Source organism: Peromyscus leucopus, chromosome 2 (genome assembly GCF_004664715.2).
Source record: "Peromyscus leucopus breed LL Stock chromosome 2, UCI_PerLeu_2.1, whole genome shotgun sequence".
NCBI lineage: Eukaryota > Metazoa > Chordata > Mammalia > Rodentia > Cricetidae > Peromyscus > Peromyscus leucopus.
In genome coordinates this window covers 96,590,433-96,616,411 of record NC_051064.1, presented here as the reverse complement: position 1 = coordinate 96,616,411, position 25,979 = coordinate 96,590,433, and positions in this window count along the sequence as shown.

Sequence of the window (25,979 nt, the reverse complement as noted above, 5' to 3'; positions counted from 1 at the left end):
AAAAATCTTTTTTTTAACAAAAAATCCCCAGTACATGAACCCCAGTGGATAAGTATCCCTAATACAATAAAACATAAAACATTCCAATTTAGGAATATAGAAATTACAAAATATGCCAATAATCCCTCACTAGGATGTATAGATAGCATTTGGCATATGTTAATTTTTTATCAAATGGGTTCATTTGTGCAGTTATAATCTCTTCATGGACTGTTATGTGTAGATACTTATGGATGCAAAGGAAAAATGGTAGAATTGATGGTCTGGTTAATTTTATCTTCTCCAAGTCGAAATATACACACAAAGGAGAGTTATTTGTTTCATAACATCCCATAAAGAATTGTGCATAACACACTGAAGGAATTTCAACAAAGCAGTGTTTTTTGGACAGAGTAGCAACATAGTGAATGGCTTCCTGAGAAGAGAACTGAGCAAGGACAGGGTGACATGGGAGGTGGAGGCTTCGGATATTTTGTACAAGTTCTGTAGATAGATTCTTTGCCTATTATGAGCACACTGGAAATTGAAGGAGTGCACTGGAGTGGAAGCATCCTCCTTTGTGAAACATTCTACCTGGCAGGGGTCCTTAGGAATGAGCAGTCTTTTGACTTGCTGTTGTTCAAGAAAACCAGCATGTGAATTTGAAAATCATGTGTGAATTGAAAAGAGAATTGAATCAATCTCTATCTCACCTCCAATTCAAAGACTAGAAATACTATATGACATTGGTATAATTATAGTCAGAAATATTGTTCCTGCAAGCATAAAACTTTAGATATAAAAAAAGAAAGAACAACTCTGAAACACAAAAGTACAATTAATAGGCATCCCTAAAAGATCTTCAACTCACTATCTATCATTCCTCATTTTCCCCTAAATACTCTGCTTTGTGACTTAAGAATCATTAATATAACAAGTTTCCATCTCTTTAGATTTTTCTATTCTGAATATTTCATATAATATCAAAAATTTGTGGAAATTTATAATCATCTCCAAATAAAAAGGGAAACTGTATTTGTTTTGTATTATGTATAATTTTATTATGTGTTTTGTGAAGTTTGTTCTTCTACTAGAACACTATATATGCTATACATATATATATATAAATATAGATATATAGCATATATATAGCATATATAATACAAAAAAATGGAACATTTAGAGTGATAGACTAATATCTAGTTTGCTTCCTATACAAACTCCTCAATTTTCTGACTCAGAAGCCTGCTCTCTGAAAACTCTACTTCATTACCACACTGTGTAGCCTTCTTCTACTCATCTTTATGTGTGCTCTGGTGTGTAGTAACATTTCTTGTATACATTAAACAATTATTAAATGTTTATTGAATAGACATCCAAATAGATACAGAGATAAATGAATAAACGAACCCATAATTTTACATTATATAAGCATAAGCTATTGAGTCAACTAAATGAATTTTCAGAGCCACTTCAAGTTCCGTTTTTAAAAAGTCATTTAACATCATCCATCCTTTGTATTGTTTCTAACCAGAACATCGTAAATTTGTCACTCTGTCTCTGTTCTTTGTATCTTGACCTAATCCTACAACTAAGCCTCATCCAGTTAACTCATGAATGACTGTCAGAGTATATTTTCCTGCTGACTTGCATCATTATTGTGCAGATTTTGTATAATGATGTACTTTTTAAAGGCTTACATGATTAATTAATATAGTACAGGAAAGGTTCTAACTAGGAAGACAGTTTTCTATGATAGTGTAAACTGTTTTCAGACATTGTTAATGCAGTCCATGTGGCTCTCTCAGAATACCTAGCAGTAATAAATCACTGAATTTCCTTGAGTAATCGAAGACTCTTTCCAGACTTATCTAACTAGCCCAGATGGGCCCTAAAGAAGATTCTTGCCAGAGTTTTCATTTGCACATGTGAGTTCTCATTGATGTCAAAGCAAACATCAAGGAAGAAAACAGCTCTCACATTGTATAACCACTCAGTTATCTGGCAAGGGGATCCACAGAGAAAGATGAAATAAAATATGAAAATAGACCTCACAGTCTATTTTCATCTGAGAAACAAATAGATGTAGACAGGGCAGATGGGATCTGCTCTGAATCTGAATTAAGGTAACGTGAAAGTAAAGGATCAACAGTAAAGGACAATTTAACTTCTATTGGCATCTGATACATACATGCACAAGTGCACACAAATGCACACATATGTATAATATAATTACTGTGAACATAGAATATGCAGCTCTTACATAGTTTTAATCATACAACAAGATGACTTAGAATTGTATTATTAAGGGTTGGCAAAATGAAATGACAAGGCTGACATCAAACAAGATGGTTTAGAACAGAAAATTCAGTTAAGTTGGATGAGCATACAGCTCTGTTTTTGGAAAAAAAACGTTAAAGGAGAAAAATCCCTCCCAGACTTACAAATAATGGAAAATATACTATCTTTATTAAAATACTAGAGCAAGAGTATTATGGGTCTCATGCAGTCTCAACATACCCTGATGTAGGTTATGTAAAAAATGGAAAAAATTAAATGAAATTTTGTTTTCAGTATTGTATAAGATACATAATGTGGTCAAACTGTGTGTTCAAACTTGTAAACTTGACCAGTCCAAATAGTTTGCTTTCTTCATCAAACAGGTCAATATTAGTCATAAATCACACATTTACAAGGTCATGTTGCTTCAGCTAAAAAGGAGAGGGGAATTATAGGTTTTTAATTAATACTATGTTTAGTGAGTACTGGGTGGGATCCTAGCGAGCACATGATTAAGCATCTTGAGATTCTGAGAAATGGAAGTAAACTTCTAGTAGTGAAGATTTCAAAATATGGCATCCTTATAAAACTGGCATGCAGGATGCAGCCTCTGTTGGAAAATACTTGTTTAAGGTAGTGCTTGGAATTTCATCTTGAAATTTTATTTGCTTAGTCACTGAATTCTTTTAATGAGGTTTGGTCAAGAGGTGGCTAGGCATGTAATTTAGACAGGGAAGATTCAATCTCTCATTACCACATAGAAAAATACAAAAATGTTTGGATTATATGAGAATTGGTAATATGTATGAGCAATATATAACGCAGAATGTAAAAGAGTGATACTTGAACTTTCTCAGCTAAAAAGGAATTGAGAAAGGGTATGTATGTATATTAGAGCTATCTGCATGAGGGCTGAGCTTAATAAGTGAACTAATTATGGTTCCATTAGAGGTTGAAATGTAGTTAAATTTGAAGAAAACAGTCTTCTGCCTTTTGGAGAAATTTTATCTTTTTGGAATTTATTTATTTGGAATTGCCCCCCTCAACTTCCAAATAATAGAAAATTTGCTTTCCGTCTGCATGTGAGATTATGTACACCTGAATGTATATCCAAAGTATACAAAGTAAGCATCCAAGGTAGTTGAGTAGTGCACCACTTCTCTGCAGTGTGGCCTTCACAAACCTGTTTTAAAATTAAAAAGTTCAAAAAAGTATTTGTGTGTGATTTACTGTGCTGTGTGCTTCGTGTGTTAGATGTTTTGCATGAATAGTAGTGTTCAGAAATAATGGCTTTTATCTTACAGGTTTAATCCTTTCCAGTAGACTGCTAGTGTCATACTGGAGCACCATCTAAGCCATGGCCAACTTTAGCTGGAGAAGTATACCTGGATGCACTAGTGATTTCGTCCCCAGGGAAACAAGATAGTGGACAATAATCCTATATATCTTCTAAGCCCAAATGTATAACATTATCACTGTTGCCAGGGTGTCCCTGGTAATTTTTCTGGTTATTTTTCTCTGATTATTTTTCACCAAAAATAAGTCTGCATCAGGAAAATGAAGTTGCTATTTACATCAAAAGAGTTTTGTAGAAACTCAATGATAGTTAAGTATTTAACTTTGGACTTTATTATCTTTATTAATACAGCAGGAATTAAATATGTATTAGCTTTCTAATTTTTACCAAGTTCATTACAGCAGTTTTAAAGGAGAATGCAGAACTATTATAGAAGCAATCCTTATAAACAGTATAGACATTAAGGAAAACTCTCATATTTTCACCTAAGTATCCTGAGAAATAACTGCCATCTGCTCCCATAAAATATCCTGTTGCACTGATCAAAAATAAATTACTGGACTGGTAAACCATTTATCTGTGTTGATATTTGTTGTGATCTATACAATTATACAGATCAACTTCAAGGCTTGTCAATTTACAATAAGTCTAATGCAATATCACAAAAATGTCACAACATGCTTATACTTGGATATATTTGATATTTCATGGTTTTTCTCTACCTTGTTGGAATTCTAAAAATCATCAAATATTATCAATTTCTCTCATATTGCTGAAGAACTATACTGTTTTTATATTAGCTAAGGTGTCAGTATGAGTTGCTACTCTATTTCACATGGTTTAATGATTGGCTTTGAACAACAAACAATAGACACATTTGGTATCCTCTTTGCAGTGTAGTATCCATATTTGGATATTTACATACCACAGCATCATGCCCATAAAATATTAGTAGCCTAGTACAACTTCAGAATATAATGTGCTTTTATGGTCATTGACATTAGTCTCATTGTAGCCTTAAATTTTCATTTCACTAGATAAATTTCTGTGTCTGTTAGTAACAAAGAGCCAGTCAATTAAATTTTTTTAGTGAAAACAAACATCAAAAATAAAGTCGTAAATTCCTATTGTGTTCATATCATAGTTTAACAAATAGTGAGGTAATCTATTTTGTTTAGTTTTTCAGCATTTTTAAAAAGAGAACTACAAATGTAATATCACTTTTTCATTCTTCAAACTTGGAATTTTTACAATACTACTATAAACTTTTTAAAAGATTTATTTATTTATTTTATGTATATGAGTGCTGTATCTTCATGTACAACTTTATGTGAGAAGGGGGCACCAGATCCTACTAGAGATCATTTTGAGCTATCATGTGTGTGCTGGGAATTGAACCCAGGACCTCTGGAAGAGTAGCCTGTGCTTTTAGCTGCTGAGTCATCTCTCCAGCCCTACTCAACTTTCTAATCTTAGTTAAGGTGTCTTGAATGTTTCTTAGTTTTATCCATGTTTTCTGGAGGAACTAAACATATGCTCAGTAATTTTGACTTTTCATGGTTAAAAGTCTGAAACCAACCAGGGTACAATGAAGAGAGTCAAGATAAAGAAAGGAGCTGTTTGGATTGATTTCGTCATAAGACACCCAAATCCTGCTGCACAGTGGGTCATGGGGAAGGTTCCTAGTTTGCCTAACTTCTATTATGTATTGTAAAAAGAGGGAAAGTTTCCCTTGGTTGCTGAAGTATTGATTCTAGAGAAAAAGACTTTGGGTAAGGATGGGCGAAATGAAATGATGCTATTGTTTATAGATTGGGAGACAGTAATGTTTAGGGGTTACATCAATCTTTCCTGAAAGGTCCCCAGATACAAAACAGGTTGCGAGTAGAGAATATTTGCCGCCAAGGGCTGAAGTCAAAGCATCTGGAAGTCTTGTGATTCAAATAGGAAACATCTGCACACCAGCTAATTTGAGAAAGCACAGCATATTCAGTGCAGAAATCACCAATTTAATATGCCAATCATTGGCTTACCCTGATATTAATTATGCCACCTACTATTACTTGGTGCCAAAAACTCCTGGCATGATAGGGTGATTGGGGTGGACAATTACCTTATTTATTAATAGATTAATGAGAACTCTCAGGTGTAACTCAATCTTAACAACATGAGGCGTTAGTAAAATGTGTGTTCCTGGGCATGAAAAAAAGTCATTCAATAATGATAAATAGGCTACTCTTATATTTTGGTTGTCAATTTTACTTTCCAGACTCAGAAACATTGTTTTCTGGAAGATATGGACCATGACTCCATGCTCTGTATCCTTTGTCATGCTTTCATGCTGGTTATATCATGGTTGATGCTTAATATATGCTTAGTAGCTGGCATATTCATTCTACAGTCTCAGTAAAATATGCATTCATTTTACTCAGATATTTGATTCTCAGAATTTGATATATCCTTTGAGTGTTCAGTTCAGCTTTTTGTGTAATTACAGGAAATGTCTAGTTTTGTGTAAGGATTTTACACGATGTGGAGTAGCAAACAGTAATGAATGCACATAATACCTAAATATTTAAATGGAATGGTGTCCACATGTTAAGACTTGAATCTTACACTTCCCACAAAGACCCATATAGCAAAGTCTGATCACCTTGTGTTACTGGGAGGCAGTGAAATTCTTAGGAGGAGAGGCATAATAGAAGGAGGTTTAGGCATTGGGACAGGTCTTTAGAGTACTCTCTGGACCCTGGACCCTTTCTCTCTTTATCTTCCAAACATCATTGTGTAGACAGCTGTGTTCTACATGTACCTCATGCTTCCTACAATGATATTTTGCCTTGCTACAGAGCCAGAGACCTTAGACTCAAACCTTGAACCAAAATCAAGTTTTCTTTCCTATATGTCATCTATGATATTTTGTCCCAGTGATGAGATGGGAACTAATGCACTACCAGATCATAAAGTGCTATTTTATTTTAAGATTAAAAAAAATGAAGCCAGAGAAATTAGAGAATTTGAGGAAGATGATGTAAATATTTGAAGTATTTTATTTTGGTAGCAATTTGTTCCTTTGAAAGTTATATCTCAATACTTATGTGAGTTTTTGATTCTTAAAGTCATAATTATTCACAAATTAATACTGATACTTGGGGTACTGCAGATTGAGAGAGATCACCCAGATCTCTTAGGCAGTGGGAGGCAGAGAAACAGAACATCCTTGTTGTGCTAAAAAAAAAAAGTGTAGTTCTCTTCCTAAGTGTTAAAAGCAGGCTTTGGAGGGAGTGATCATTCTTCAAACCAGTACTATGTCTTTGTAAATGGCCCCCCTACTGAATTCAAAGATTGTGCGGTGCAGAATGAGGAGAGCCTCTTTCAATTTCCTCTGGTGCTGTCAACTATTCAGACCGAGGCTGTTTACACTTTCTTGGATATAAATGATTTTATCTCCATTGCTGACAATGTTGAATTCAATGTCGTTCTTTTTGATACTGTATTTGCTGAAGAAATTGTATTGATTTACAGAGTCTCTCGTCTGTAATTCCCCTAACATCTCAAGGCCTTTTAGGTTAACCAGTTTCTTTCAAACACCCTTCAAGACAAAAACATATTGGTTTTCAAAATCTCAGCAGGCTCTGGCAATATGGGAATAAGTGTTGGTTTTAGTAATTAATAATTTATATTTACATCGCTATCTTTACAAATTCAGCTTCTAGCAGCCTTTAACATTTTATAGAGCTCTGTTTTTTTTTGTTTTTTTTGTTTTTTTTTTTTTAAACTCACAACAGTTCTACTTTTTGGCGATGCATTCACTTCAGATGCATTGGTGAAAGCATCTGAAGCAATGATTTATTTGGGTGATGTGAAGAAGAAGCAAGGGAAATTAAGTCCCCCCACCCACTCCCCCTTTGTACAATCGATAATTCCTTTCCCCATCCTGACTTTAATCATTGCCTGTCTGGATTACTGCAGACTTCTTGGTCTTCCTAGCTGTGACCTCCTTCCTCACCAGAGAGTTAAAAAACTTTGGTTGAATTCATCTTGCTCTCCCAGAAACCATATTACTAGTCTTCAAGTGTCCCCCTTGTTTTCAGAATTAAGTTTGATATTCCTGATTGTGGCCAACCTAGTGGAAACCAATTTAATTTTGTTCTACCATACAGTTGGAATGCTTTTAACTCATTTATTTTCCTTAAGTCATCAAAAGCTTCTTTAAGGGAATTTTCTAGATGGTTTGTATAATGTGAGAAATGACTTTCTGGTCATATTCTGTTGATAAAATAGAAATCTTAAGTGTGAATTTTATACAGAAACTATATAGTGCCTTGTGCACATATTCTTCTTCGTTATTTTCAGAGTGAATCAGTTGGAATATATGGCCTTGCACATGTTTGGCAGGTATTTTCCCAACTGACTTACATCTTCAACCTAAGCATATGCATTTAAAAAAGAATGCAGGTACCTAGCACTAAAGTCTTTGGTGTTGTAAAATAGTTTTCCTTCCAAACTGACATAATGTACATGACTGTGATGACAGCTTATATAATTATTAAGGTTATTTTGTTTTGTATTTAGAGATATTTCCCACCATTTGGGGCACTCTGGGGAACACGTTTATATTCAATCACTTTGCTCAGAGATAAAGGGGTAGGGGTACATGTCGTTGGAAGGATAAATAAGAGTAAAGTTTAAATAAATGGAAGATGTGAGTAATCACCCACTAAGCATACATAGTTGTGCCTTGTATTTTGAATGATCAACCAGGGTATTAGAGACTATCTATACATTTATGCTACTTTGCCTACATCCACTAATATTTCTCCTACATAGAGCTACTCTGTGTACAAATCATTCAATACATTCATTACAAAGTATAAAGTGTGGACTACCTTGATCCTATGCTTTCTCTGCAGACCAAAGACAGGGAAGTACATTAAGCAGACCAGCCAGTATCTAACATTGCTCACTTTCTAGGGTCACTGAACAGGCAATTAAGACTGGATATAAGCATATACAGTAGTCCATGATTATGGTGATGCACATTATGCCCAATGTAATACACAAAGGATATGTGAAAACATGGGATGACGAGGGAGCTCTACCTTAGCTCATGTGGACATAGAAAGCCTGTGTGAACAGGAGGGAAATGAGGTGAAACCTGGATGATGATGTGTGGCTTAGTGAAGGGCTGAAAGCAAAGTGTTTCAGACAGAAAAGTAAGAAGAAAGTGAAATGGCTTTGTGTTCAAAGGCACTGTGGCTTGAGACTGATCAGTAGGAAGAAGGATCGTAGGAGAATAAAGATTAGAGGCAAAAAAAAAAAAAAAAAAAAAAAAGCAGGGCGATGGTGGTGCACGCCTTTAATCCCAGCACTCAGGAGGCAGAGGCAGGCCTCTTTGTGAGTTCGAGGCCAGCCTGGTCTACAGAGCGAGAGCCAGGAAAGGCTCAAAGCTACACAGAGAAACCCTGTCTCAAAAAAAAAAATAGAAAAAGAAAAAAAAAAAAGATTAGAGGCAGGCAGTAGAACTCCAAGATGTGGGCCATGGAGTGGAGTCTGACTTTTATTTTAGACACAGTTGGAGGAAGTTAAAGAATGGCCTATTGATCTGATTGGCTTTTTTAAAAATGACTGACAGATATGTGTAAATGAGTTATAGGAGGATAAGAGTAAAATCAGTTCAGGCATTTTATATCCCATTTGTAAATATTAAACCCATTTAAAACTTTTAGATAACTTTCCCTCAAGTCATTAATATTTGCATTTATTTCTTTGAGCTCCAAATATTTTCTGGATATTGCATGATTCTCACCATGGGAACACCAGTTTTGAAAATATTCTCATGAATGCTTGCTAATAAAGTATTATGAGATAGGGAGGAACTTGGAATTTTTTTTTTTAGTTTTGTCTGATATATTTCTGTTCATTGTTTATATGCAAAAGAAGGTAGGACTGTTATATTTTGGGTATTCAAAGTCACATACCAAACCTCCAGTGTGTTGCCTTCATCTCCATCTAGAGATGCAGTTGAGGAATGATTGAATCATGAGGATACCAGCTTTTATCAGTAGTTCATAGATCAACAAACTATTAGAATGTAGGTAGGACTGAGTTGGAAGAAGTAGGTCCTTGGGTTGGTGAAGGGGACTCCTGCACAGCGGGGGGTCCCTTCCGGACCCCAAGTTAGGCACAAGCCACATCCGAATACCAGTTTTCACAGAAAGAGTCTTTATTATGCAGGGAAGAAAAGTTACAGTGACTGCTTTCTGACTGTGGCAGAAAAACAAAAGCAGCAACTGACCTTGTAGGTGTAGTTTTTAAGAAGAGAAAGAGGGGAGGTCTGTGTTAGCATGGTCTAGGAGGCAGTGGTAAAGGAGACATGGGACAAGGCAGAAGAGGAAGGGAACAAGGGAAAGGGGGCAGGGATATTTGACCCAGAGGGACAAAGGACGACCTCTGCATAGAAAGGAGACAGATGTGGCACATAGGGAATGACAGTTTATAAAGATACAAGGAGAAACCCCATGTTAGGATGAAGTGTTTGATTTTAATTGGGCATGTTAATTAGGTGAGCTAAAGGGGGCTTCTGATTGCTGGATTTAATACTTTGATAACTGGACCTTTGTGGTCAGTCTCAGGAGGAAGTGGCCAAATAAGGGAATAGACCTTGGTGGTTAGCTTTAGGAATGTAATCTAACAGTTTTTAGCAAGGCAGAGGGAATGGGAATAAAGGGGGGGAAAGCTTGACAGAGCCATTCTTGCCGTGCTCGAGGTGGCCAGTTCCTTTAGTCTGGTGTCTCTGTAGGATGTTTCTTGTCCTGAGGCAATCCTCCCTCCCTCTGGGTTGCTTCCTGGACATTATGAGGTCTCTGCTATCATGTACAAACTCTCAGCAATAAGACCCTTACCTCCTGTCATGTGTGAACACTCAGCAATGAGGCCCTTACCTGCAGTCATGTGTGAACCCACAGCAATGAGGCCCAAGAGAATATGGTCTAAAAACCTCAGAAACCATAAATCAAAATAAGTTTTTTGTCCCTTAACTTGTTTTCACAGTTATTTTGTCATTGTAAGGAAAAGCTGATGGGCACAGTAACTTAAATATGTTTGAGAATCACTGGTTTGTAAGATATCATCTATGGCATCATCTCTGGGGAATTTATTTAATATCATATTTTACTTCCTGATGCCTTAATCTAGTCTTTTATTTCCAACTATGCAGGTTCTCAGAATGGTAGCATACTATTTCCTGCCTTTTAGCTTGGTACTTTCTGTTGGAGCTGTTGGATATCTTCTTGAGAGATTTCTCTAAGCCATTAACATGCAGTGGAGGCTTAGGCATAGCTCAATGATGGAACAATTTTCTTAACATGTGTGAGATCCTGCCTTCAGTTCCTAGCAGTGGGCAGACACCCAACCTCAGAGAATATGGTTTCTTAAATTAGTTTGTTCTAACTTAACTTTGCAAGAATCACTATACTAGAACTTAGGGTTTTCTAATCCAGTATTTTATGGTTTAACATTTGTTTCTCATTTTTATTCATTTATCTGAGAACAAGAAATGTTTGGGTTTTTTTTTTTTTTTACATTTCCATCTCTGCTACCTATAATAGTGTTTAATACTTAGAAACTAAAAATATTATTAATGAAATACCCATTTATTTAGAGTGCAAGTATATGAAAGCTATAGTTATTTAAGCAGGTTTACATAAGCTACTGATTTTATGCTATGAAACTAATGACATTTAGTGGTGGAATCATTCACAAAGAGAAAGGAAACTTCAGTTAGGATGAACATTGAAGTAACCATATAGATTACTGATGAAAGAACAATTGACAAACTTAAAGGTTTTGCTTTGCACGGCAGTGATAAATTCATGCCTCCACCCAAGGCTACAGAGAGCTATTAAGTAAATAAAAAATATAAACAACTGGTGAGGAAAAATAGATAAACCTGACTTGATCAAAATTAGCATTTATGCAAGAAGGACACTATTAGAAAGTAAAACAATAGCACATAGCATGCAAGAAAATATTTGCCAGCTAACTATTTAGTTACCAATATCAATTCATTATTATTCTATCAGAAATGATTAGAATAGTTCATTCTAAGCAATGCGTTAAGTCAGGGATAATTTGTATAAATGCATAGATATATGGTAGATAAGCAGAGAGAAAGATGGATACATTGATAAATGAATTGCTCAGTTATTTGCTCAAGTCACTGAGTTAATAAATAAGTTGCTAATCAACAAATACCTAAAAGTAGCTTCTTTCAGTCTATAAATAATAGAAATCTTTCTTAGTACATAGATACTGATGACTGTCAGTCAGATACTGAACTTATATACTCTTGGCACGTTGACATTCTTTGATTAAGGGTCTTATTTATAAAAGGACAAATTTATAATCTTCAACCCTAATTATATGAGATGAAAAACAAGGCATTGGAATGTTAAGATGCAATTTTGAAAAGTTGTATTTATGTTTGTTTCTAGAGTGTTGTTTATGCCATTTAGTTTTCCTTCCTTCTCAAGTCCCATGGGCAGATTAATTTGCTGTGTCGTCAGAGGGATGTAATTTGCTGTTACATCTGAGTTATTGCAAAAATAACTGAGATGATAAAATTCTAAAGTGTTTATTTTGGCAGATATTTTTTATAGAGCTGGTCCGTCTTTTCTTTTAGCCTGCAGTGAGGCAGCATACCATGGCAGAGAGCACATAGCTGCTTTCCTCATGCCTGGGATGGAAAAGTATGAGAGGGATACAGGCTAGGGTCCTAGTTTCCCCTTCAATGACATGTCACCATTGACCAGAGGAGCTCCTGCTGAGCCCAACTCTACCTCTGAACAGCACCAACCTGGGAAGTGAGCCTTTATCATATAGACCTTTGAGAGATATCTAAGATCCAGAGCACAGCAATGCTAGAGGATAAATGATATACAGGTATGAAATATATTTGTAGAGGCTAATGTATGACTTGGTCTAAAATGTTCGAGGAATGGTGAGAACTGAAAATTATTTGGATATGTGGTCAAATAGCAGGAGATTAGTATTTGGGAATTCAAAGTAGGTTGATAATATTAAAACAATATTTCAAGCCTACTCATATACTGGAAATTTATTTTATAGAAACAGTTGTTATAAATAAATAGGGACAGGATTAGGCATTGATTTGAGAACTTAAGTATAGTGTCAGTAAAACTGGCAGATTGAAATGGCCTTCAAAGAAGATGTCATGAGGATAGGTCAGTGATGTTCCTTTGAATGAGAGAATGCCCCAGACAAAAGAAAAAAATAGAAGCACTTGCTATTATCCACAGCAGACTAGATGGGTAATAAAAAGATTGCTTAGTTCATTCCCATAATTTTTCATCAAATTTTCTGGATATGAAAATGTTAGTGAGCTGGGGAGGAATGCTGGTTGCCAACAGAATTACAACAAACAACACAGCTGGACCAGATGTAAAATCAACTGGAAATAATGTATAAAGCAATTGTGATGTATTATATTTCCTTAATTCTCTCTCTCTCTCTCTCTCTCTCTCTCTCTCTCTCTCTCTCTCTCTCTCTCTCTCTCTTCACATCTGTCATTCTATATTTTTCTTAAACAAATGGAGGAAAGGAGGAAAGAAGAAGTGACAGAGGGAGAAATAGGAAAGAGAAGAGAAAAAAGCATATCATTATAAGTACATGTTTTTGCCTGTTTTTATTTCAGCAGCTGAAATAATTCATCCTAATGAAGTGAACTAACTCAGTTTTTCCTACATTTAGGAAAAGGACAAATGATTAAATGATACAATTTTTCTGGTACTGACAAGAAGTAGTTGGGGATGATTGAGTGGCAAAACAACATTCTACTTTGTAGAACTAGGAAGACGTTTTTCTTGTTGAAATATTTATAAAACATTTCTTTCTATTTGTCAATATACTCTCTTCTCTGCAGTACAGTACTGCAATACAACGATACAGAGTCTAGTCTCATGAATGCTAGGCAAGTACAACACCCCTGGCAGATATTTATAGCCCTCATTTTAATTTTACAATATTTCAAAAATATGTTAAAACCCTATAATACAAAGAAAGAATGCAGATGTCCTATTTGCATGGTAAAATGATGCAAGGGAGGCCATGATCTCCACTAGATTACAACAGTTCAGGTTTTGATCCCAAAGTCAGCAGTGACCATTGGTGCACATTTGGTGGACCACTTAGTCGCACAGTGTCTAACTTCATCAATGGATCCCAAAGTCAGCAGTGACCATAGGTGCACTTTTGTAAGACCACTTAGTCCTACGGTGTCTAACTTCATCAGTGGCTCAATCTGCTGATGAGTACTGGGCTACTGGGAGGTGGTGGAAACTTTGTAGGGGCTAGTTGGAAGAGTGCTGAAGATAGGCCCTTGTAGGATCTCCTTTGTCCTTGATTCCTTCTTCTCTGTGTTTTTCTTTCTTGCTGTCTTGAGATGGTCAGTTTTGCTCCACTAAGCGCCCCTAATCATGTTCTTCTGCCCCACAGGCCCAGAACGATATAGCCAAATGACCATGCTCTGAAACCTCAGAAGTGAAGATAAATCCTTGCTCATGTCAGTAGATTTTTCTGAGGCCATTTGCCACAGAGACAGAGAGCTGACTAACAGAACAGCTTCTACCAACTTGGAAGGAGAACTGTAGACTCTGGATCCAGTGGCATTGGAAAACAGGTTATTGAGTGACAGAGGTACTATGTGGTGTCAGAATGGGTGAATCTGTTTAAGTATCCTAATGTCTTCTGTATTTTAATGAGGGCAGGACCAGCTGGCAAGTCTTTTCCTTTAAGTGTGGGTTGAATCATGAAGTCATTTCAATGGTCTCTAGATGTTGTTGTGGGTTTATTGGCTCGTTCTGAGTGGCCTGCTACCTAGGTCTCAAATAAATTACACATGGAGACTTATTCTTACTTACGAATGCCCAGCTTTAGCTTCTAGCCAACTTTCCTTAAGTTATCCTGACTATCTTTTGCCTCAGGGCTTTTCTCATTCTCTTACTTCTGTAAATCTTACTCTTTCTCTGTGGCTTGCTGTATAGTTGGGTGGCTGGCTCGTGGAGTCCTCCTCCTTCTCTGGCTCCTAGCTCTTTTCACTCCTCCATCTCTTTTCTTCCTCCTCCCAGATTTCTCCTGCTATATATTTTATTTGCCTGTGAGCCCCACCTATCCTTTCTCCTGCCTTGCTACTAGCCAGTTCTTTATTAGACCATCAGGTGTTTTACACAGGCACAGTATCACAGCTTCAGAGTTAAACAAATGCAACATAACAAATGCAAAAGGAACACAACTTAAAATAATATTCTACTACAGTCTCTCTCTCTCTCTAATGAATGACTGGGACATGTAGAAACAATGCCTGTGTTTTCCTAACAAACTCACTGTGGCTTTGTCGATCATGGTATTGGCCTTCTTCTAAGAAGAAGGCAAATTTATTCACAAAGTTTATGACAAGATTTTTGGTTTTGTTTCAGTTTTGAATTTCAGGAGATCTTTTTTGTTCTATCTGTATAATCTATAATTCTTAAGTATACAAACAGTATGTGTTGCTGGATTTGAGAATAATTAAAGCTGCAGGGAGATGGGTTTATTTGTTCTGCAGTTTCACATATCCTCTGGGAAACAAAATTGTGGTACATAAATTCCAGTCTGAAAATAATGACGCTGTTCCACTACACTTCAGTGTTTACTAATCCATTGACTAACAGTACATAAGGCCAAATGGATCCAGCACATCCTGTCCAGTCACTGCTACTGGAATTCTCTATTTCTGAGAAGCAGGCTACAGGTATTCCTTCCTTCCTTCCTTCTTTCCTTCTTTCCTTCTTTCCTTCTTCCTCCCTCCCTCCCTCCCTCCCTCCCTCCCTCTCTCTCTCTCTCTCTCTCTCTCTCTCTCTCTCTCTCTCTCTCTCTCTCTCTCACCAAGAGAGCGCCATTATATCACTCTTGACTGACAAATTAGGAAACAAAATAAACAGACATGGAAGAAATTGTGTCTACAACAACTAGAAGTTTCAAACAGTGACTTCTGCCATCTGAAGAAAACTGAATCTTCTCCCTCTTCATCATATTACCTCTGTCATCAGCTCCTTCAAGTGAGTTTGTCAAGGTCTGTTGAGTGAGCACTTTTCTTTTTCTTTCATTTTTATTTATTAAGAAAATTTCTACTCCACATGATATCCACAGACCCCCCTCCTCCCTCCTCCCACCCCCAGCCCTCTTTCCCAAGCCACCCCACATCCCCACATCCCCCAAATCGAGGTCTCCCATGGGGAGTCAGCAAAGCCCAGCACACTGAGCCTAGGCATGTCTAAGCCCCTTCCCACTGCACCAAGGCTCTGCAAGGTATCACACCACAGGCACCAGATTCCAGAAGCCTGCCCATAGAACAGAGACAGATTCTGAAGAGGTATAAGCTATTGTAAAATCTGCCACAGCATGGTACATGCTCATAAGTAACTGCTAAGTTAAAGCATAGAAGGGCCAGTTCTCTTGATTGAACAGCTGTGAAAAGACATGGGAATTTTTCTTTTGGGCCACCAACCAGCTCCCAAACCATGACAAAGGGACTTATTTGTTATGAATGCTCAGCCTTAGCTTAGCTCTTATTTTAGCCTGTTTCTCTTTATCTGTTTGGTCTCAGTGCTTTTTACCTTTCTTTCTTTCTGTAGGTCTTACTTTCCTGCTATCTCCATGTCTGGCTGCCGGCTGCCTGGCTTCTGGCTCCTGGCTCCAGGTGTGTCCCTCCCTTTCTCCCTCATTCTTTCCTTCTCCCCCCCTCTCCCTCTCCTTCTGTTCCTCTACCTCCCTCCCTCTCTTGCCTAGATTTCTCCTCCTATTAATTCTTTCTGCCCACCAGCTCTGCCTATCCCTCTACTGTCTAGCTATTTGCCTTTCAGCTTTTAATTAAACCAATCAAGTGCCTTAGGCAGACAAGGTGAAACAGCAACACATTTACATAATTAAACAAAGGCAGCATAAGCAAATGTAACATGCCTTTCCACAGTTAAAGTAATATTCCACAACTTAAACAAATGTAATACATCTTTGCCTAGTTAAAATAATATTCCACAATGAGAATGGGATCAAATATAGTTTCAGATTGTATCAGACATGGTTATCATCAAATCCACTGAGGATTCAGCCACAGCTAAAACTTCAAATCTTTAACCTTTATTTTTTCATTATAACAAAAATGGAAAATTCTTAGTTTGTAGAATGTATTTTGCACTTTTATTTTCAAATGAGATGAATATCTTTCTAGTATTTAAAAGATATGAATATTGATGACTCTTTTAGCATTCTTCCCAATGATTAGGAGAATTTGCACATCTTCAGCTAAGCTATGCCGACCTGTTTCACATGGCTCTCTACTTTTCTTAAAATGAAGCAAACAGAGAATGTAACATGTAGAGAGGATGTTAGTAGTTTGTGACCTGCACAATAAATTAGTCTACCATCTTCTGTTGGGGTAGGCTTGGAGTCTATAACACCCTTTGTAATTTTAAACAATTAGAAAAAAATCAGAAGAAGAATAACATTTTGTGATATAGAATTATTTTTATGAAATTAATAATTCACTCTCAAAGACAGTTGTACTGTCTGAATCCACATTTCTTATAATATGGTTGTGACAGAGAAGACATGGCTCATAAAACATGACATACTTTTTGACATTCACTGAAAAAGAAAGCTTATTTTAGGTATATATGAGTCAGTGAGTAATGAAAGGGGAATATGATGCTTCCAATTTGAAGGGCTTCATAGTGGGCGTCAAAATGTCATTGAGCTGCACAAAGAACTCGGTAGAATGCATGTAGACATGACCTCTTAAAGCATTCCCATCTGATCCTTTCCAGGTTTTTGGAAAGGCCTTGATGGTAGAGCAGAGAGCTTTCCTATTGGGTGTAGCTGGAAACATTTCTGCTGACAGGTGTTTTCCCTCCCCACACCCTATGCCACAGGATTTGTGTATTATTTGTCTTCTCAGACTCCAAATACAGATGCTAAGCACAAAAATAGAGAACAAATCCATGGGTGGCTTTCTTAAAGAGGTGTGAGTAAAGAGTTCCTAGGAAAGCTCACTTTAGCATACACAGCTGTCGTGATTGAGAGTGATGCCCCAGGCATCAAAACTGACTGTTGTTGTGTCTGACATTGCTATTTTTATCTGTGCACATACAGCAAGAATATGTCACCAATACAGTATAAAGGAGTTTTTTCATTCTTTAGAATATATTTGGTTTAATGACCCTTGGCAACATACTAAGCATTGGCCAAACTGAAGGCCAAAGATTATCAGGAACATAGGACATTCTATTACAGCTGTTTTAGTTTGTTTATTGGCATTGCCTTTCAAGCTAAAGAAGCTATTGTCAGAATGACTATTTTACACTGTGTCTAAGGAAGTGTTTAAACAGATTTTCTTCTGTTAGTCAATCTACATGCTACCTATTTTGACTTTTTGTAAGTGTTATGACGGCATTGAAGAGGGTATCTGGCATTAAAAAAAAAGATGGACACAATGTCCTGGAGTAAGTGCAGCTCCTGCAAAAACATGAGGAATGTTTTTACATCTGTTTACCAGGAAGAAAAGGTCCCAGCTTGAGCAAAAAATGGTAGTTACCTCTAGGGCTGAAAGGATCAGGCTATTGTTACAAGGAATGCACAGTCTAGTTGATGGAAAACTTCTTTGCCAAGAGAACGAGGGAAACAATGTAATAAAACAGACCCAGTCAGATGATAATGGAAGTGCTGGAAAGCCGTCAGAGGAACTGAAACCTACTTGCAGTTATAGAAGGGAAACTGTGAGAGCACAAGGGAAGACCTGACAGAAGTTAATGGTGTAAGTCAGCAGGATGGGCATAGAGCAGTCAGGGTGCCAAGGAGAGCCTTCCACTCAGGAATAACATTTGAGATTGACACAGGTCTATGTTGTCCATGTGACCCTTGTTATCTCAGCTCGGGAATCACAAATAGGAAAGTAAACCAACAACTAAATGATTTACAATGCTCGTGTTTACTCCACCCACATCCATTTCCCGGGTTTAATTATCAACATCTGTCATTTCCAGGATTAGACCTTGTTGGTCAGTGAGTCCTTCCCATCAAAATTCATCCATCTTCTCTTTTTTTCTACAAATCGAAGAACACAGTGATGAATCTGATTCTCTCTACTGGAGCGTGCTCTCTCTCTCTGTCTCCCCCCCCCTCTCTCACTTTTGATATCTGTAATATAGTCTTACTGGATTTCTAGTGTAAATTCTGTTTTAGGTTGTGTTCAGTTTGACTTTAGAAAATAAACCAATCTAATACTTTGGGATCCTGGTTAGACAAACTGAGATCAGCCAAGTAAAGGCCATTTCAACTGACATGTCACAGATGTGTCCAAGAGGACTTTCCGAGGAGTGGGACTTCAAATATAAAACAAAGATGAAGGCATGACGAAGCAGAGAAGATGTCTTGGAGGATAACTCGAAATTTTCAAATGGTTTCAGTAGGACAAGCAGACATTTGAGAGATGGTCAGAAGGAGAAAGGGAAGTCTGTTTGGATACTCTTCAAGGGCTCAAGAAGATACTGCTTGGAAACATCTGTCTATAGTATAGCCAGATTTGGAGGCAGATATAAAGCTGATAACAGCAAAAGCCCCAATTAGATGATGTGTTTATGAGGATCACTGTTTAAGGGGAAAACTCTGCAGTGAAACACCTGTAAAGAAGAGATTTGAGAAAGGAAAAATAAGAGGAAAAAGAAAAATTTCAGAGGCAATTTTTTAAATGGTCTCAGTTGACTCATTGGGTTATAGATGCAAACATTTTGTGTTCTTTTTTGAAATAAAGGGAAAAATACTCTCATTTGGTTATAGATGCAGACATTTTGTGTTCTTTTTTGAAATAAAGGGAAAAATACTCTGGGTGGCTGGCTCAAAGATAAAAGTTAAGATTCCCTTAGTGATGTTTTGGTGTTTTTACTGGTGAAAGATTGAGATGGAGTCTTACTATGTATTAGTACTTGTGATGCTCCTGCCTCAGTCCCTCATATGCTGGGATTAAAACTGTATATCACTAAGCTCTTCTCCTAATGGGCATTTAAAAATTTTCCCCAAGAGTTGTTTGATCAACCATGTGATGAGGGCTTTCCATTTGTATGTGCCAAGGAGAAAACAGTAACAGCTAACATGATTCTATTCAGTTTAAATAGGCTTGAATGTATTTCATAGATTTCCTTTTAATAGTTCCATAAGGTAGGAATTGCAGTCAACATAACACAAATAAGGAGGATGAAATATGAAATGAGGTATGAAATATAAGGTAAATAGATTTTTTTTGCCATGTTGTGAATCAAATCCTAGGCATTTTCTATACTGGCTAAATGCTTTACTACTGACCCACAAACCTAGTTAGAGATAAATAAATATGTTAAATACACAAACTTAATCTTCAAACCAGAGAAAATGAGAGAACACAGTATATCAAAGAACAAACTAACCTAGGATATTTGCAAAACTTACAAACAAATTTCCAAAGGTTTCTGGCTTTGGTAACAACATTGAATCATTTTTCAGATAGTTATTTTTGCTAGGTAATTGGGGTATGAATGGCTGATGATTTTCTCTGAAATGGGGCAACTTCATCTTCTATTGTCAAGCTGCTCCTTAAAGGACCCTCTTGTCCCTGTTTGGTGATTTTGACTCTATCACTCCTTGGCCCATTTCATAATTCTATTGCAAACTTTCTGTCTTGGCATTCAGTATTTCAATACCACCAAGACATCTGTATATACCATGTATCTGAAAGTTAACTTACGTTCATTTTTATCTTTTATTTTTCTCTTCTTTGAATAAGAGGCCTATTTTATGGTTCAATCAATTAGAAATCTTTGAGTTTGAAACTTATCTCACTGACATGAACATAACAGATGTTATGAAAATATTCACTGATTCTATTACAGCTGCTTAGAGGACAGAAATTGGATTTGGACTGTAATGAATATCTTTGAAACTATGTGCTACCAATACTTTTCATCTGTTTAAGAATGTGGGTTGAATTTGACCTATTTTGGAAGTGTGTTTTCATCTGATTAAGTTGTGTGATTTTTGCCTTTGTTCACTTTGTCAGGGTGTTTTCATGGATTCAAAATATTTTTCTTTATTCATGTGTGCATGTATTTTTATGATCCTCACTCAAGGAATTTTCAATGCCCCAAAAGTAAAAACACATATCAGGAAATCTAAGACTTGAATTGAGTTTCAGAAAAAAAGTTGTTCAAGTCATGTATTTTACCAAAAAGACTGCAGCACCCTGGAATGACAGATGTATGTATATTCATAACACCAAAAACAACCTGGAAAACAACTTTTTTAAAAAAAAAACACAGTTTCACAAAAACCTCTCACTAATTGCTGTTCACATTTCTATAGAGCTATTTATAAGGCAAGATAATGCCCCCCCCAGCCTTTTACCTTTCTCTGGTTATTTGTTTACCACTTAGTGGGGTATATGGTCACCTCTTCAGTTTGCCTTCTCTTTCACCTTGATTAAGTTGTTTTTAATTTAAGTCAAACCATTTTCAATGTCCTGGTTGTATTATTTACTTTTCTGTTGCTGTGATAACACACCATCACTGAAGGCAAATTAAAGAAGAATTTATTTGAGGTTGTCGTTTCGGAGAAGAGCCCATAATAGTGTGGGAGGGCATGGCAGCAGGCAGGCTGCTGTAGCAGGAAGCAAAAAGATCACATTTTCAACCACAGACACAAAGCAGAGATTGTGAATTGGAATTGGAGTGAGGGATGAAGTCTCACACCTATTCCCATCATATACTTCTTCCAACAAGGTTCTACCTCCCAAAGGTTCCTCAATCTCTCCAAATAAGACCACCAACCATGGACCAAATGTTAAAATATGTGTGATGATGTTTTATTTGTACTCTAACAAATAAAGCTTGCATGGAGAGCAGAGGAAAAAGCCAGCCACTGTATTAAACACAGAGGCCAGGCAATGGTAGCACACGCCTTTAATCCTAGCATTCAGGAGGCAGAAATCCATCCAGATCTCTGTGAGTTCAAGGCCACAATGGGAACAGAGCCAGGCATGGTGGCACACACCTTTAATCCCAGTGCTAGTTAACCATAGAGGTCTGGAGGTCTGTATAGACAGACAGGAAGTGATAGAGCTAGGCAGAAAGAGGAAGTGTTGTAGCTGGGTGGAGAGAGGAAGTAAGATGACAGGGCACAGAAAGGTATATAGCCGAGTATACAGGAAGTTGCTCTCCCTTAGGCTGAGGATTTCCTAGTGGTAAAAACATGGCTGGCTTCTTTCTGCTTCTCTGATCTTTCTGCTTTCCCCCAAATATTTGGCTCTGTTTTTTTTTTTTTATTATTATTAATAAGACCTTTTATGATTTGTTTTACAAACATGTGAGCCTATTGGAGACATTTCTCATTCAAATCATCACAGTCTACTGCATAGTCTCAGGCCCATACCACAATACAAGATGCATTTAGTCCAACTTTAAAAGTTGCCATGGTCTTTCACAGTTGCATCACTGTTTAAAAGTCTAAAGTCTCTTCTGAGACTCAAGGCAATCTCTTAACTGTGACTCCTAAAGAAAATCAAAGATCAAATTAAATATTTCCAACATATAATGGCACACAATAAACATATTACACACATACATGCACACACACACACACACACACACACACACACACACACACACACACACACTCCAACAGTGAGGAATGGGAACATAATAAGGAAATATTGTACCAAAGAAGGACCAAAACTCAGCAGGCCAATTACCAAAACCTGTAGCTCTGTATTGGTGTCCAAGACTTTACTTTCTGGGGTTTAGGTGACCTCACTCCTCCAATTTTGCTTCGTACAACAGATGCCGTTTTCTTGGTCTATGCGTAGCATCGCTTGGCAGATGTCTCAGAGCTCTAGCATCTCTAACATCTTGGGGTCGTCACAGTAAGCCAGGCTTCATTTTCACAGGTGCACATAGTGGCCTCATGGCCCACTCCCTTTCTTCTCAGGACTTTGCATGTGTACTCCGTTGCTTGGCCTCAGAGGCTCTCTGAAACCATGGAAAAGGAATCCACAACCCCTCACTTCTCATCCCCCTTTCTCCTAAGCCACTTGGATGACACTATCAGTTTTGCCTCCAGGGTTGGGCAGACCATCACACATTCTACCATATCAGCAGCAGCTTTTGGAAATTTAAGCATTTGTTTGTCAGGAGAAGCCAACCTCTAAGTGTTCTGCCTTCAAATTGGCAGGTTAATTAATTGGGTGGGGTCATGCTCTAAAGCCACCAGCACCCTTCCTGTTTCCCCTTGCAGAGCAGGAGGCCTCTTTCTCATGGCTCTAATCTCCATAACAGTTACAGCCTGTCTTTCAGCTCAGGCCTTGGCTGTAACATTAATATTCCCAGTACTCTTTATTTCTGCTCCCTTTGCTCTCTCTCACTGTAAACTTGATTATCAGTAACAACCATTATATTGACTTAACATCACATTGTCTTTAAATTTCCTCTTTGAAAGAAATGAATCCACTACTTTTAAATTTAGCCTCTGGTAGGTTATTAGGACATGAGCAGAAGGCAACCAGATTCTTTGCCAAAATGGACCTTGCTTCCCCCTGATACCAGGCCTCTACAGTCAGCATTACTCTTAGCAGAACTATCTTCTAGGCCCCTACTAGGGAACATCCCATTAAGTTCTACTTATAGCATCCAACTGCTCTTCTGGTCCAAAGTTCTAGTCTTCCACATTCCTCCAAAAACCAAAGTCTGGTTCTTCACAGCAACAGCCTGCTCTCTGGTGTAAACTTGTATATTGGTTACTTTTCTTATGCTGTATTAAGAACCATGACTGAAAGCAACTTACAAAAGAGTTTATTTTAGCTTATGGTTTCAGAGGAAGAGTATGTGATGGCAGGGAAGGCATGGAGCAGATAGCTAGACTAGGAAGCTGAGAAATCACATCTTCAATAGGATTATGTGGCTTGTTACTTTTGGCTTTGACTACTTTGAAATAGTTCAGCCTACACTTTGTAAGTTACTTGAGATAAATGTACAAGAGAATATGATGTGTGTTTTAAAGAGTAAACTGATGAATTCATAGAATAACTTGATTTTCCCTAATCCTGACTATTCGCTTTCATTTTTGATATCATGTTAATCAGAACAGATGATTTGACCTGGGCATAGTGGTGCACATCTATAATCCCAACACTCAGAAGGTGGGCAAAGGAAGACCAGGGTTAAAGCTTGTCCTTAGCTGCATGGGATTCTTAAAGCTACCCTGACACTGTCTCAAAACAAACACACCAAATAATAAATACTTTTGCTTTTCAAACATCCCAATCTTTAATTTTTATTATGTAATTATGCTTTTCACATTTCATTATTTGTTTATTTAAATTGATTTTATACTAATGTGTGTGCTGAGTCTATATCTATGCACCATCTGCATGCAGTGCCCTCAGAGCCAGAGAGTGTCAGATTTCCTGACGTTTAAGTGACAAGTGGTTATAAGCTGTCCTTCAAGGATATTGGGAACAGAATTCAGGTCCCTACAAGAGCAACAAATGCTCTTAACCACTGAGCTAACACTCTAATCCCATCATTAACTTTTGATAGTGAAGATCTCCTATGTAATAAAATTATAAAATTTATTAAATTAATTTATACAATCTGGGTGAAAATTCTAGCTAACATAAACTTTTAGCTAGAGTCTATCAGCAAATAAAATTAAAATGTATTACTACTAATACTAATATAGTAATTAGTGTAACTCCTAATACTAATATATTAATGTGAAGATGCCCTCTATCCCAAGACATGGATTTTCAGAGAGGAGAAGGAAAATCAGCTGATAGGCTACTAAGAGTACAGACCCTACAAATTACCTCCTGTTTTAGTTTCATTTATATCAGTCAAGACTACTAAAATGTCAACCAATTTAATATACTTAAATTTGTGCTGAGGTGGGAGAATGGCTGAGTTCCAGGCAATTGTAGGCTAGAGTGATACCCTATGTCAAAGAAATAGACAGACATATTAGCCATTATTATAGAATTGAAAATTTTAAAAAATTTCTGGTCCATTGACAACTATGTTTGTTTATTGTTGTTTTGTTTTATCATATACCTTTTCTGTGTACTTTAAAAGTAATTATTTGTAAATATGAGTAACCTAAATAATAACAATAAATAAGTTCAGCCCATTAGGTCAAACAGTATAGTAAGGCTAAAAATGACATGTTGGAAGTTGTTTGGCTTGTCAGCTGATAGACATAATAAACATACATTCAACTACAACGTTGTATACATAGTGATAATAATGATTGCTCATGGCTTAAAATTCAGTCTTCATTGCATAACCTCCTGTTAATCTGGTAGCCTTATTCCTCTGTTTCATGAAATCTTCAGATCTGATTTGATAAAGGCTCACCTTTAAGTATTATAGCCTTCTAGACAACAGCACCAAATTTGACTGAAGTGAAATTGCATTTACCTGTGACTTGTGTATTTCTGCAGAGACATCAGAACATTTCAGATGGATCTACTGACTCTGATTTTATTTGTCTAAGTAGATAAATCTTTGGTATTGAACCTGCTTCTACAGGCATGACAGTATTTCTCCTTAATCTAATTTTACAGCCCCCTCCCACTTCTGAGGAGAACAAAAGTTTAAACAGGAAAAATCTGAAAGCAATAAGGGTCACTATAGTGTAATAGACACTTGGAAACAAAGTGTTTATTTTGGCAAAATGTACTCCTGGATAGATCACTTCTTTTACCTGATGCATTCAAAAGAAATGATATTTTATGTGAAAACATAGTAGCAACAATTAGTTCATTGGTTGCATTTTCTTGACAAATACAAATAATTTTGTTAGTATTTTTGTGTACTTAGTAGAGTCAGATGAAGCAATTTCAAAAGGATGGAGTAATGGTCATTTTTCTGTTGTTGGAACCACAACACAATTATTGATCATGCTTATTGTTTTTGCTCTAAATGACCTTTTAGCTGGAAATGGGAAGGATTTATTCAGGAGCATGTCAGTAACTGGAGACACCACTGTCTGCACCAGGTCACTCAGTTTCTACTTGGGTCTTGCTTGTGTATTTGGCAATGTTTATAATCATTTAAGGTTATAAGAACCTAGGAAAATATCCATTCAATAAATGAAGTAACACAACAAACGGCTAACAAATATCCCCAAATAATTGGTCAGAATTATTTTTCCTATTTTGTGTATCAATTGGTTGAATGAAAATGAATTTCCTAAGGCACTTGAAGACTGTCCTGAGTAGGTTAACTACCCTTTATGGTTGTCCAGCCTTGCCTGGTTCATCTTGTCTTCTCTTAGGACTTAAATGTAGTATTTA